The sequence below is a fragment of the Pieris napi genome, chromosome 16 (assembly GCF_905475465.1).
Source record: "Pieris napi chromosome 16, ilPieNapi1.2, whole genome shotgun sequence".
Classification (NCBI taxonomy): domain Eukaryota; kingdom Metazoa; phylum Arthropoda; class Insecta; order Lepidoptera; family Pieridae; genus Pieris; species Pieris napi.
The window spans coordinates 8013421-8029643 of NC_062249.1; the positions used below are offsets into that span (position 1 = coordinate 8013421).

The 16223-nt window shown below is 32.7% G+C and overlaps 1 protein-coding gene across 1 annotated transcript in view; it reads left to right on the forward strand.

Moving 5' to 3' along the window:
- The first annotated feature begins 1470 nt into the window (after positions 1-1470).
- Positions 1471-16223, forward strand: part of LOC125057017 (bromodomain adjacent to zinc finger domain protein 2B-like) — a 64141-nt gene continuing 49388 nt past the window's right edge. Inside the window, exons 1-2 of the mRNA XM_047660426.1 lie at positions 1471-1891; positions 12753-12872. The gene's annotated coding sequence lies outside the window, so the exon portion shown is untranslated. The remainder of the gene's footprint in view (positions 1892-12752; positions 12873-16223) is intronic.

Genomic DNA, 16223 nt, shown 5'->3' on the forward strand with positions numbered 1-16223 from the left:
CTCTGCCCATAACCATAAAATTAAACTTGTCCACGATTAGTCAACTGTGTCGCGTAAGATTTTTCCATAGAAAAGTCGAACTAAGGAAGTTTAAGTGTAGTAAGCATATTTTAAAAGTATTATTTATTATTAGAAGCATTGTCTTCATAAAAATATAGTAATTTGGCTGAGGTCTACAAACATAAGTTATTAAACAGGATTTTAATTGTAAAATAATAGGTAATATTATTTTACAATTAAAATCCTGTTATATATTCGTCTTGCCCATATTTACGATAATGGCCGTGGGACGTCAATTTAATTTTAAATTGTATTCTCATATACGTGTGTATTAAATAAATAAATAAACGGGAAAAAGATAAATTATAGTTAGGAACAGTTTTTAAACATTATACTAATATATGTAAAAATATATATGTTATTATATTGTTTATAAGACTGTTTTTCAAACATACAGATTAATGTTATCGAACCGTTAAACTAGCATTCTCGAACTCTACGTAAAATACAATGTAACCGCTTTAAAACATAGATCGACTAAAACATTCGCTTAACAGAAAGGCTAGGTTAAGCCCATTGCTAAGCAGAAATCGTCTGTATCGTTTTATTACACTCAGGTAAGGAAAGAGACAAAACCATTGGTTACATTTTAAACCTATATGTCATTGACATCAATCAATATACGCTACGTCATCACTGCCGCATTTTATTCCTTTAATTTTATCACGGTCGCGTAGAACGAAAAAAATTGGCCAAATTTCATGTGCGATACGTCGAAATCAACGCTCATAATGTATAATTGTGTTGTGGAATAGGTTTTGAACAATTGCAGGGGACGCGCGGTAATCTCCGATCAAAATGGACGCCGTCGGCCATCTTAGGTTCGCCACGAGCGAGAGAGCGCACGGCCGGGAATTTGGGAAATTGCTGTTTTTTTTGTTGTAAAGAGAGCAGTATATAAGAGGTCGGTAGGCAGAGGGGGCGATCACGGCGGTGTGAAGGGAGTGCGTGGTTCACACTAGGCAAGTATCTCGAGATCATTCTGAAGATATAGGAAATACAATTTTAAATAACGGGGTCGGCAATATTGACCTTGTAGGCAAATCCGATCAAAAGTAAAATGGATTGAAGAAACTACTAATAAAATTAATAATTCCAAATACAGTATTTTGCTAAGAACCTCAGTAATACATCAAAATTATTGCTAGATCGTTATGTTTATTTTCAGTAATTATTTTTATTTTCAACCCATTTACTTTAATTCAAATAATAATCTAAATTTTCATTAGCAATTTCACGTGATTAATGAATTTTGTAAGTATGTAACTATTTTTGAGATTACGTACTCAGATATCGTCGGATTAAAATCCGAAAACGTCATGACGCCTATCCCCAGACAAATCCTCGTTCTGCTCGACGCGTGTACCGGTCACCTATCTTTCATTGCACGTACGCGACGCGCGGGGGGCTCGCTTGCCGCGCACGGAGCCATCTTGCTAGCGCCCGTCGAATTGCTCGCGTCTCCGCGACACAAATCGCTCTTAATTCGTACTAATTAACCATTTGAATAACAAAAAACAATTATCAGTTATAAGTGAAAGCAGTGACGTATACTTATTAGGAAAAATAGATTTCGCTTGTGTTGTTGTTTTAGTGCATTGGTCTAGGTGAGTTGTGACTCTTTGTGCGCGACAATTATCATTCTGATCGATTCGGGCGCGGGGGTGTGCGGCCGTTTTATATCTTTTGTTGTTTTGTAACGCTAAATCAATAATTTTAGTGGCTAGCGGCCATCGCGTTCTTAATTCAAATCGTTTGACGTTTCGGTGTGTTTGGACTGTTTCGTGAGGAAGTTGTGTGCCATCAAAATACGAGCGATAAACTATTTCAGGTAAAGATTTATTATTTGCTTTTTTTCGTTTGGTTGAATCTATAAATAGCAACGCCAGGTGTTATAACGAAGTAGTTGCATTATGTCACAAGCGTTTCACAAGAAACTGGTTTAATTTAGTTAGTGTTATTGAAATTAGAAAGCGATACGTGTAAATGTGGACGTATAACTTAACATTGTTTCATTTCCGAGAAACGCATTATTCAACTTGATTTAAAAAGACTGGTCAGTTATGATTTAGTAGTGCCTTGGGTGTTACGGAAGTTAAATCGAATAATTAAGATAAAACATTTTCTCATAGTCGCCACCAATAACCACGTAAAGCTCAACCGAAATTTTGAAATCTTTACTCTTTATCTAAACTCCTTATCACAATACTACTTACTAACTTTAAACCGTGGCTTTGGTGTGTGTTTTAAGCTGTCGCGTAATTTTAGTCAAAAATATTAGCTTAAATGATTATTCTTTTATTACTTGTCTTTTGTAACAATAAATATTTACTGTTATATGCTATCATGTTATTGACTATGTGCTCAAATCTAACCGTGAAGAAATCTATGGAAAACAAAATATCTGTCATAATTAAAAAATATTGTTGCTAGGTAATAATTGCCGAGGTCAACATTATCTCTCATTCATGCGGGTGCTTTTACGAAAGATTAAATATAACATTAACATAATTACATAATAAATAATAGTTACCTCACAAGATAACAGATTATAACATTACGAAATAGATAACAAAAGAAACACGGCAAAATAGGGTTCTTGTTAAAGAAAAATATCATTGTTTTTGGGTTATAGGTAAGTAAAAAGGTTTTATATTCTTAGATACTTACTGTTAAGTGCTAAAAAAAAGTACGAAACAGATGCTGATTTTTTTCATTTGTATTCGGTTTTGCTACTTTTTTATGATATTAAGAATACTTGTTTTCTAAACTATAGAAAGTTTAATAAACTTCTAGGGACTAGGAGGCATGTTATTTTCGTTTAAAAAATATTATGCTACTCCACATTTATAAATTATGTAGAGTATTAACTTCGTATAACATATAATGTATATAATTGAAGCAATTAATGTAATACTAATGAAATGGTAATAGAAGTCACTTATTTTCCATAATCATGAACTATTAGTAATAATTAGCAATGGGTGAGTTTAAAAAGCATGATGGATTGGCTATAAAATAACCACAATTTACAATAAATTGAATTTTACGTTATGAAACTATGAACGCGATCAGAGGTAGGCATCGTGTATAATAATTGCATTCAGACCGCGCCTCGCGATCGGACATAACTATATTATACTTAGATCGTTTGTGTGAATTCGATGTATCGTTGTGTGAGTCGGCGATCATCTCAAATATGTCGAGTTATACGAGCTGGGTTCATCAGTTTTTACGAGTTACATAAAAGGATAATATGGTGCTTGAATATCGAATTTTTAAATAGCACAAGTCCAGAACGTTCTCATGACTACAACTGCAGAAAATTGGAATAATTAACACTAACATTATAAAATGATTACGTGTTTTCAATTGTTTGAAATGTATGTAAAAAACATACTGGCTTTAAATAAACACTTATACTATCTGTAACGCATCAAGAATGTTTGCTTGAAGCGGTTAGTAACCTACTGTGAGTTAAGTAAAGTAATACTAAACGTGATAATTTTTTAATTGCTTTTCTTAATATAAGGATTCAGAGGTAAATCTTGGCTTATTGACACTAAATCTGCTTTGTTCCTACCGTATTTTATTATACTATAAATACCTCGCCTTAGGTATCTCGTTTACGACGTCAACTCGCATGAAAACCGATTATGCCGATTCATCGCTTATAAAGATAATAATTCGTTTTCGCTCACTCATTTGTTTAATGCTCTCCGTTGTGACTTCGAACATCTAGTTTGTTTTCTTAATGGTTTTGATATTGGCTTTGTTTTTATCTTTTCTAGGTATAACTATAAAATAAATATAGTTTAAAAAAACTAAAAAACAGTATTTTTTGTTCATTACCATTTTCAGCCTAAATTAGGAATTATTTTTCACTTTTTAGTTTGATGTGCTTTAAAAGCGTGTTTTTTAGTTTTTTTAAACTATATTTATTTTCCACTTTTTAGTCCTAGCAGCAATACGTGTTGTCTCAATTTAATCGTATTGCTTTGTGGACTTAAAAAAAATTTCATTATTTTTTCGAGATAAACCTATGAAATTATTATATGTATTGTCGCTGATTCTTTATAAGTGTACAAAGTTTGAATTAAATCTGTCCGTTTAATGTGGGTCAAAATCGAGTCCGAAGGAGTCGGTTACATACATGCATACATAGTACATACATACAGGTGAAGCTAATATAAAGATAAAAAATATAAGCTAATATAAAGAGAAGCTAATATAAAGATGAAATAATTATTTGTATGTGAAATACCTCTGAAATTGTCATATCATGCAAGAGATAAACTAGCTATAACTACCAGGAGATTAGTCTTTTTTGTTAACCTAGATCATGAATATACGCTTTCTGCTGGTTGACAATACCTACTAGTAGCACCCCTCAAGAAATTATATCGGGACAGCAAGAGATTACCATTTTAAAGATTTCATAAGTGTTGCTACTATGGTAACGATATCTTTTTAATGGCCTTTGATATTACCAAACAATTAGAGGAAATAATTCAGTTGATGCTATTTTATGACGCGGAAGATCCATTTGTGGTTAAAAACTAAACAATTACACCCACGCTTCGCTTTTCTCACGACTCCAAATATGTCCATTCTCAATTTGACGTTTATGTTTGATGATTCAACAACTTATTAACTTAACATTTCATTATAGACAAAAAATTCTATTAAAAATTATATAGTTTTGTTATTGTTAAGTATTGTTTGTAATTTATGTGGGAAAGGGTTTTTAGAAGCTTTTCTATAGTGTAAGAAAAAATATTAATTGAAATTAGCTTAAAAGAAATAAACTTTAAAGTTATACAATACTTAAATAGCCTCTATATAATAGGCTTTTGTATTTTTAGTAAACCTCAGTTGTTTAATACCGTTATTTACCAATTTCAGCAAATATAATATGTATATTTTATTAGTAATCTAATCTGGTATAAAATATAGTCTCTTAAAAAAATTATATTTATTTGTAAGAAAAATCGTTCAATCACTAATATTGGTATAGTTCTAAACCAGGCTTTGTAATGATTTCTCGCTTCGAGCAATTATAAATATTTTTTTCTCTTAAACCCTATTTAGATTATTAACTCAACCTCGTATATTCTAGCACCGTGATAAGTAAGGCCTTGTACTCGATTGGAGTACTTACATCGATTGTTAGATGAGTTTATCATCTTAATATTACCGCGTGCTTACCACTATTAAATAGATTATCTGACTCAATAAAGGCACACTTTTATTAGATTAAATGGCCCGACCATGGAATTAAATGGAATTGAATTTATGGCGTATAAAAACATGTATTTGTTCATCATTCTTTTAAACATATAGTCTTCTATTCCGATTTTTTTTAACCGGAAGTCCAGGATTATGTATATATATGTAATGTATGATAGCTTCTAAGCCATAAACGTGGCATGGATGAAGTGCATTTTATAACGTCCTATGCTAGTTACTCGATAGCTATGGAATCTTAACGAGATGAGGAAAGCATTGAGACAGTCTTAACAAAAAACCAAAAAGCAATAGGAGTCGAAATACCTCGACGCATTGACCGAGGTATTTTTATTACAATAAACTTTTATACAATTTTCTTTTGTACCTATACAGATTTAGAGTCTAATTTGCCTTAGCCGTCATTAAATGTCCAGAGTTACCATTGTCAAAGTTGCAAAATTAGTTTTTGTATACATTCCTCGGCCTGTAGGTGAAATGGCAGGGCTAACATTGTCTTCTTTGAAAGGCACGTTGAGGTACTTTGTGTAATAATCTTAAATTTTATAAAGGAATTGAAAATTAACAATCAATGTTAATATAAGTTCACGCCTACATTTAGCCAGTCTTTATGGAAATTTAGTCGAATTATGATTGAATTTTATAACTTGTTTAAACACACTTCCGTTCTATATTTATAATGTTTGTTATGAATATGGAATATGTATGAACCAAAGAGCACCTCCACCTGTCTTTATTAGTATTTGTAAGTTTGTTGAATAAATTCATATACCTACTGGACTGGATTTGAAAAATGATTTTTTCATTAAAATGATGACGTAGGATATCCTTAAGGATCCTCTATATTTATTTTCACAATATTTAAATAAACAAAAGACGAGCTAGTCTTAAATATCTGAAGATTTATTTATATAAGTTTAATCGAACACTATCCTATAAAGTGACTAGTAATTTAAATATAGAATTAATAGCATTCTGCTGTCAGTATAAAGCTCAACTCAAAAAATCATATTAAAAATATATTAAACACAGATCATACATTACTGCTATCTCTGAGATTGTTGAAATGTGGATCTGCGTTATATCGGCATTAATTTATCAATGTCAGTACATCAGTTCTGAATCATTTTGCATCTGACTCACTTACCTTTTGAAACGTGTTTATAATCCGTTTCTCACGCATGAGACCTTTTAGGGCAAAAAACGGAGTCGTTCCGTAAAAAAAAATAACGTATCGAGACGAAATCCACAGTTTTGCAGACAATTTTAGTGGTACGCGTAAATCGGTCTAAATTGGAATTACTTTGCTCTTTGAATAGGGAGCGTTCAAGTATTACGTAACGCAATTTTTGGAGATTATTGACCCCCCCCCCCCCCCCCCCATGTAACTCGCCGTAACGTTTTTCAATACCCAAGTACAGTAGGTACTGTACCCAAGTATAGTTTGGTAACCACCTAGTGACTCATTAGTTACTATTATGTGGTGTAAGTCGAAAAAAATATTAACAATAATGCGTAATTTAATCCCCACCCCGCATCGTAACGTTTCACAAAAGGGACCCCCCCCCCCCAAATCCGTTACGTAATACTTGAACGCTCCCATAGCTGTAAAGGGTTATTTTGTTTGGAGTAAAAGCCTCAAACTCTTATGAACGTTGTACTTATTAAGTTTCATCTTTCTATAAAGAAGTTTATGTCCAGTTTCGCACTATGAAGTCTGTAGTCGTCTCACAAGCAGATAATGTTTGTCTTAAAATTATCTTAGTGTTGGAGGAAAATTCTTTGTACTTCTGGATTTGGAATAGAAACTAGCAATAATCGGAAACTTGAAATGATTCGTCATCATCAGTCTCTTGGGGTGTCAATGTAGGTCAAATTCCTAGCTTTCTAGATCACAGATCACGAACTAAACAACTTTTACGCGCTATAAATAAATACTTCGTCTATTGGGATTGCCCCGATGATATGTGCTATCAACATTGGATTTTTTTAAATTAATTTTTAAAAACCAAAATATTTTTGCATAGTGGTAGGGGAGCCCAAGAGGGGATTTCGGGATTTACTGAAGCGCGGCAGATTAATATATAGGGGGATACCTTGTACCCGGTTAAGTACCTCCACAAAATATGAGGCCCATATATAAAGCCGCACGTGAAGGAGACAGGATCAGTTTAGTAAAAAAAAATTGACCATCAGAAATTCCCGAGCGCGTCAGATTAAGGTAGGGTGAGTTAATTACATCCTAAAAAGTGTATATTCCACTAATCTGACAATTTGAGAGTGACGGAAAAAAAAGGGAGGGCAACAAAGTTGTAAAAAAAAACGTCATCTCGACATTCTCGAGCATAGCTAATTTTTTTTTTATTTTGAAGGAAATAATTCAAGAATAATGAAAAATATATAATCTGACGATTTCCGCAAGCCGAAATAACAAAAATTCGTCGATAAAGTTAAATGCGTGCAGCTGCGTGATGCCTACATTTCCTTAAACCGATCGGAATCTACTAAACGGCGGTCTAAATATTTCCCTCAAAATTACATTTCCTGTGAATTTGAACCGATTCGGACCGATAGATTTTGAGAAATTTTGAAAAATCTTAAAAAAATAAGAAATATTTTTTTTTAAAGTGGTTTCTTTATCGATCAACTTCAAAAACTAATCCGCCTTTGAGCTTGAAAAACCACGTCGATCGCCACCAAGCTGGTCAAAAGCGGTTGATTCGTTCGAGAGATATCGTACACGAAAGAAACCCGAAAAAGTGTTTTTTCGGGATTACTCCGAAATTTGTGGTTCGATCAATTAAAATTGCAAAATTATTTATGAGGATGATAAAACTGCGTCGAATGCCGCCAACCGCGTGAAAATTGCTTGATCCATTCAAAAGTTATTGCGGTTTGAAAATTCCAAAAATAGTGTTCTATGAAACTTCTATCAGACTTTCGAGCTGGGAGAGCTCAAATGCATAGAAATGTTATTTCTTTGAACTCAGCGAGCTCAAAATATCAATTTTAAGCGCCCAGGCATGGAATTAGCGGGAAGTTGCAGGGATGGCCCTTTAGGTGAACCGTTTTTCTATTTTTTTTTTGGCAGATCAGGCGAATCCCTCTAGATAATCGTCAGATTATGAGACAGTACGTTTAGAACATAAAGATGAACCACATATATCTTAATCTGACGCGCTTGAGTATTTCAAAATTGCGATTTTTTTTTTGCAAATTAAGAAAATGGCAGTGGGTTTGCGTCCCATCGAAATCGTCAGATTAGTGAATTAGAGCTTTTTTTTGGTGCACTTAACACTCCCTTAGAAAATCTGACGCGCTCGATAAAAAATTTTTTTTTTTAATTTTCAACCCTTAAATACAACCACCCGCATCATGCAAACGATCAGATTAACATACGTACATTATTAAAAATACGTAGGGCATAGATGCTATCAATATCTGACGCGCTCGAGGATGTCCATGCAACAGTTTTTTTTTACATATTTAACTATCTATAGCCGCTTCCCCCACCGATGAAAAGGAATTTATCATATAACATTTTTTTCTTCTTTTTATCTAAGCTTTGCATCCCAATAGGTCTCTACGACGCTCGAGTAAATCCCCATTTAGCATCGTGGGCTCCCCTACCATAGTGTAATACGTTTGAAATAATTAAGCGCCTTTCCGTGTTTTAGTGTGCACCATAAATGATAAATTTAATCGTATAAATGTACAACTTATAATTTTTTTACGTTTGGATTAAAACGATTAATCTTTGCCATTTATAATATCCCAATCACTGACCATAATCTAATGAAATTTGAATGTATATTCATTTGTCGCATGACATGAAATTAAATATATATCGTGCTATCCTATCAAAAATCACCATACACTCCACAGTTTGCAATTTTTTGGCCCAAACGCATCGTTCTCACGCCAAACTGGCAAAATGCCAAACCAATCCTACAAATTGATTAAATATGTAATAACTCTTCATTTACTATAGGCAAAATATTGATGACCTTTTAGATGCGCAAGCGCTATTAAAAATTATTATTTAGTAGGTTATATTAAGGTTTTATCAGCTTCATTGTGGGTCAACAGTCTCCTAATTAGAGATTGCAGTCCCGTTGGAATACGAAAGCGGCTCCTAGGACAGAGGTACGGATAACTTGGTAGTCCCAAAGGTTATGGATGTTGTTTACCTTAGCTAATATAGATTCTGGAGTGGGTCGAACCCCTACAATTTTTAGCAGCGTGGTATGCCCGGTGCATTCCCACTTCGAATTAAATCACGATAACGGATATAGCTAGGAGGAGGTAGGTACTTGTTTGCGACCATTACCAGAGCCAGAACAATTTTTTCGTCTTTCGTTCTGTAAACTCTATTTTTACTTTAATGATAAATAATATAAAGATCTAATTGTTTTAAGATTCAAAGATTTTTTTAGTTTTGAATGGTATAAGATTTGATTCACAAATCTGCAAAATTGAACGGCGGGGATTAGAAAGTGCCAGGCCCAAGGCTTTGTTCGACCGTAAATTACATGAAACGGCTATTACGATCTTAAATTATGATATTGCTAATATACAACTGCTAATGTCATAGTATCTGTGAGTTTCATGCATAGAGACAAGAACTTAAAACTCTCCATTAAACTATTAAAGAGCTTTCTAAGAAATTTGTTATGTGAAATTTACGATTTGCTTAAAAAAGCTCAATATAAAGTAAAGCACGTAGATTTACTCTGTTTTTGCTTAGTCTTTTCGCAGTAATTATCCGCTTAAAACTGTTATAAAAAACATATGTGTAGCGCTTCTGAGTCGTCTTCTCTGTGGATTTAGGTTAGCTCAACGCATTGTTGTGCAATGTTTACAAAACCACACCTTACTGAATGTACAAGCAACGCTTGCTATTGTCAACCAATGTGAATTAACTGTGTCAATATAATTAACCACTATAAAGATATTTAAAAATAATCGTTGAATTAAAACAATGTTTTAAAACGACTCCCTTAGACAACACTAACCTCCTTTTTATATCTACTACCGATCGACTGGAACCAAGTATCATTCACCACAGTAACCATATGATACATGTATGCAAAGTTTTTTAATAGACCAGAAAGCAAACCAAAATGTTTTTCTTCGGGCATATCATCTCTGGGCTTCTAATACATATGTAGATATAGAAAAAGTATCGAACTAGTTTAAAAAGATGTTTTTTCCCTTAAATATCTAGTGAGGCATGGCGCAGAATTCTCTGTGCCTTTCACTAATAATTTTTCTATAAAGAAATTAGATTCTTCGCCAATCGATATATATATATATATATATATATTATATATATAAATGTCACATAGAAGTAATATTAATCATATTAAATAAATATTTGTTACAATCTGGCCACTTCAAGATTTAGATAATGCTCTCAATATTCGGAAAGCAACAGCAATTTGGTTTTCTGATTTCATTTAAATTCGTTGTACTTCAGTTAGCTTCAAAATACATATGTATATTGTTTTATACTTAAGAATGTTGTAACAAGTATTAAAATTTAATATTATATAGACAGTCAGTAATATGAAGCTTGGGAAAAATCTAACTGATATTCAGAGTGAAGTTTTAATTACTCCCAAGAAACATTTGTTTAGACCTCAGTAAATTAATACCGCTATCGATTTTTAAATGCATCTGCCGTATGCAGATGGTATTTCACATCAGATAACAAGCGGAAAGGGACATTATTGCCACGCTATAAAGTCTTAACTCCTATCAAAACATGGTCGTGTGTTTTGGCGTGATTCGGGGATGAAGAAACAAATCGGGGGTTGTCAATCTCACCCTCATAGCCCCCGAAATAGACCAGACGGTAGGGCAGAATATCAATTATTACGTGCCAACATTATATTGATTATGTTGCCACTAAACTCCCCGTGCTTGTTGTATTACATTTGTTATAACTAAATCGGTAGCGTTTGTAGGTACTTCAATATTGCCGCTTTGACTTAGAAACGAATAATGAATATAATATGACGAATATAATATTATATATATATATATATATAAAGCTAATATAATATAATATATCGTAACACTTAGTCCAGCAAAGGCTTCTAGATTTTAATTTTATTAATTACTATTAAATGCGCGTTTCTATTTAAAAAATATTATGTCCGTTAAATTTCTTTTATAATTAACTCTAAAATAAAACTTTTTTCGACATAAATGTGGTCAATTTATGTCGAAAAAAGTTTTAACCTTTCTTCGGTCGTTGTTAGCAAATACTGCAAGTGCTTTCGAGTTAATTTATTATTGTCAAATGGCATTTATGCAACAATTTCCTTTGTCTTAACAAGATGTTAAAGTTCACGAATATTTCTTATAATTAACTTTTATTAAGTAAATAGTTTAATTATTTGGGCTAACGTTGTTATATTCTGACATAAAAGGGGTATTTATGGTGTTTTTATACAGTGAAATATATTTATTTTTCACGATATTAAAATCCAAGAGCATTTTAAACGCCGAGCATTAGCAACTAAACCCATGTACGTATTACGGGTACAATATTTGTGTTGTGTTCTAAAATTTTAGCTTAGTATTACAATTCAAATAAATAATATAAACGGTACGTCATTTAAATATGTGATTAGCATTTGCATTAGTTTTCTTTACTGTCTAATAAAATTATTGTAACCACAAAAGTGTCTAACAATGTGTCTAGGGCCGAGCCTACATCTAACTTGACCTCTCATTCTCCTTGCAATGCGTAAATCTATCATAACTCGTTACAGGGCGTTACCAAAGTATCCGTCCTCGTCTCACCTATAGCCTGAGAGATAGTAGGAAAGGGATAGCAATAACTGAATCAATAGCATTTATTTTACTGGAGACGTCTTGTATGTTATAATCTGTAGGTTATTTGAAAACACGTATAGAACAGTAATATCGAATTGAGGTATTTGGTCTCGGTTTTGTGTGGATTATACACTAATTCCTCAATAAAGCGTTTAGTTTATCAACATTTTACTTATTGTTAATTTAATTTGAATCTGATATTTGCAATTTGTTTGTGAGTACTTAGACAATATGGAAGTGATTAAAGTGTGTGTTTTTTTTAAATTCCGAGTTCTCACTCCGCAGACTTTTCGACCGAAAATGTATCAGTTACAATTATTTATACGTATATTTTATTTGCTAGGCATGGAAACTCCACGGCTTTTCTTTGCCGCGAGTTTGATATGAATTTATACTAAGGCAATATTAAAGTTTGTAATAAATATACTTTAATATTGCTCTTGCAAATAAGTAAAATATTAGTAATTGGTTGCTGGTATTTTCTGGTACATTTTAGATTAAATTTATTTCCATAAATGGCTGATAGCATTTTTAATCAACTTGATATATGACATCTGCTTGCTGTTTTTGTAGTAACGTTTATTCTTTATTTTTTTCAGATTGGATGAGAATGTGTTAGTGAAGTGAAGTGTAAGTGAAACTCAGTGCAGTGACAAAAAGTGAAAATGTGTGAAACGGCCTACAAGCGATCCATCTCTGGATGTTAGCTGTCACTAAAGGTGTGTATAAAAACCAATTTTTATTAAGTTAGTCAAATTATTAATACAATATTTAGAAAGTATTTCGCTATGCCTGCCCATAGAGTTTAAACTTTAAACGTTTGTCTTTTGTTATTTTTATTCTTTGAATGATAATTCATTCCATCTTTTGTTGAGCAAGGTGTAATTACTGCAGCTCCTTACATGCATCTTGTAAAACAATATACTTGGCCATTGAAAGTTGTGTAATATACATACCTATAAAATTAAAAAATCATTTAGATTTTTTATTATATTTATGTATGCATTAATTAAGCTAAATACCTAAACTGTAGAGAAGTGTTAGCATATTATTTAGTGGGTTTGTTGGGTAATCTTCAACCCTGAGGCTGTGCTACAATTAATTTTTCTATGACCGCCTTAACACTTGCTCGAAAAATTTCTTAAAAACCGAAATTTTATAAAAAGTTCAAGATTCAACTAAGTGTGCTTAACAGTTATATGTAAGTTATACCTAAGTTGAAATGCTACGTTTCATATACTATAAGGCAAGAGTATTTTAATTACGTTCCAATAAATGTAATTCGCAATAAAAATAATTCGAACGAAGCGAGTACAACCAAGGCTTTTTAGGCTTAATCGACATAATTATTTTTTTTGTTTCCATCCCTATTTCTTAAACATACATATACGACATTCGTGATTTACCTTAATCTTGCTTCAATATATAACGATATTCAATTCAAAATTCAAAAATCATTTAATCATATTGGTAACACTTTGTACACTTATGACTCGTCTGTAAAGAAATACATATAAATGCTTCTAATTTTACATTTAGTGCCAGTTCTCAAATCAAGGGCGTAGAACGGAAGAGAAGAACTGGCAATAAACTCTCCGCCACTCTTTTTAATCGCCATGTTTTTTTTTTTACACAACGTTTGTAAGGAGCTGCAACCATTAAACCATGTTCCACATGAAATCTTAAGCAATTAATAATAATAACGAAAGTCTAGGTATACATAGAAAATACGCCAGCCATTTTTCATATGTCAAGCAATCCGAGGCAATATTTGTACAGCCAAGACCGATTAGCGTGTATTCATGATACTTCACTTTCTAGCTATCAAGTAAACGGTGACTAAAGTCAATGACCTCTATTGTCGACCGGCGAGTTTACAACTCGTGAGAAACAGTGAGTTTTAACGTGATTTTGTGGATGCGATCTCATCCTTTTTATAGAGGCATTCACCATAGACCATTTCGCTTCACTTATTGTATAGACACCCAAATGGTTTAAAATTCGAACTGTAATTTTTGTTTCATAAGTAAGTTTACCGAACTTGATCTTCTGTATTTTTTGGACCGAGGATCTAATATGAAAATCACATTTAATGTATGCATTTTTTAAGACATTAAGAATGCATACTTAATAACCACCAGCAATAATAACCATTTTTAAAAGGAGTCACAGGCTCCGAAGATACTGGCAGCGTTCCTCTTTGAACAACTAGATTATTTTTTAGAAGCATTTCATATATATTTATTTTTTGACTTTAATATATATTAGTATGTATATTTTGTAACCTATATGAATATATAATTTTTTAATTTGAATTTTATTCTTTTATGCATTTTATTGTGTGTAAATTAATCCAAAAAAGAATGACCATAATGACACAGCTGTACAGTAGAACTTTAGTCATCTCTGGTGGACGTGTTTATCACTCGTGTCGCTATTAGATTTCTGGCGATAATAGCCATTATTCTACGGTTTAAATAATTCAATAACAAAAATCATCTAAATCGAGTCTACTTACTATTCAGAGGGGTGTTGTATTCGTTTAATACTTTTGTTTCAAGACAACGTACCTGTAATTATAGCGCTTGGAAAGACGAGACCTTGATAAAATATTCTAGTTTCACGGAGAGGAACGATTTCGAGGCGGCCATTAAAAGGTAGCAATTAAATTCGTCTTGAATCTCATGAGATCGTAAAATTAGGTCAGCGGATGATGTATATTCAGATACAGTGACGTGATGTCATTCGAATGCTTGTATATTAGTCAGGGATATAGGTGTTGTCAGTTCATCAAGTGGAATGTTATCTGGAGAAATATAATCTTTCTCGAAGTCTAAAATTAAGGACAAATTTGTGTTCGTGTATATTTTTTGTCTGTGGCGTCTTAGAATTCAATGGAGTTTATTATGTGTTTGAAAAATGGACTCATGTGGACATCTTAACGTTCTGCTAACTATTATTATTTTATAGCAATAGCAAAAATTAACACAGTTTTTTAAATTAAGAGTACTAATGCGACGGTGCCCTTATATCTCATAAGTGCTAACTCGCACAGCGTCTATTCTGTATTTTTTAGTTTGATGGCGTAACTTTTACACCATATCTCCTTACATAGAATATAATAATTTATAAATTAGAATTGAAATAAGATTTTGCCATACGTTTGGAACACGTAGTGATATATATATGTATATATATATATATTAGGAGTGTCCAAGCTCGTTGATCGATCAAAATTTTACAATTTTCGCGAGCCGCAATGTAGTAGGGTAGAGCGGGGCTAGTTGAGCATAGGGGCAAGTTGGGCAATTGAAATATCTCGGAAACTATTCATCTTACGCGGGAGTATCAAAAAGCGAAAAGAAGGAGTCGTAGGAGAGGTAATCATCGCACGATAGCTAGTGGCAGCTCGACGAGTGAGTGAAGTGTCACGGCGTTTTGTTTATTTTGTGACCAAAAAGTAAAAAAATTGTTTATCGCAAGTTTTCGTCTGTCTTTGTCTAATGTTCTCTGTTTTCAATCAGGACAGTGTTAATCTTCCAGAGAATTTTTGTATTTTTGATTTGTAAATAGGATTTGGGTCTAATTCTAGGCATTTTTTTACAATCCCACTTTTTTTTTAAAATTCCGGGTTGGGGTAAGTTGAGCAACTATAGCTCAACTAACTCCACGACTTAAACAACTGATGAGTAATGAATCTTTTATTTTTGTTTGGATGCTTACAAGAGGAGGAGATGTTCTTACATTACTGAATACTTAAATAATGCTGCAAAGGCTGTCCACGATGAGGGAAAAAGTGTGAATACCGCCGCTAAAGAATTCGGTATTGGTTGACTTTTAAATAAATTAAATGAAGGTGATGATTCATTTATGGGCTATACAACACCGAGGGAAGTATATCCTCTTTCACAAGAGAACTGTTGAAAAAATTCTTGCTACAAATGGCATTTTTCTCCAAAAGACGTATGTCGCCTTGCCTAAGAGTGTGCTGAAATTTCACCAAGCTGAATTGAAAAAAAGATGGCCGGAAAAGAATGGTTGATGATGTTTTAAAAACAAAAAAATCGTAG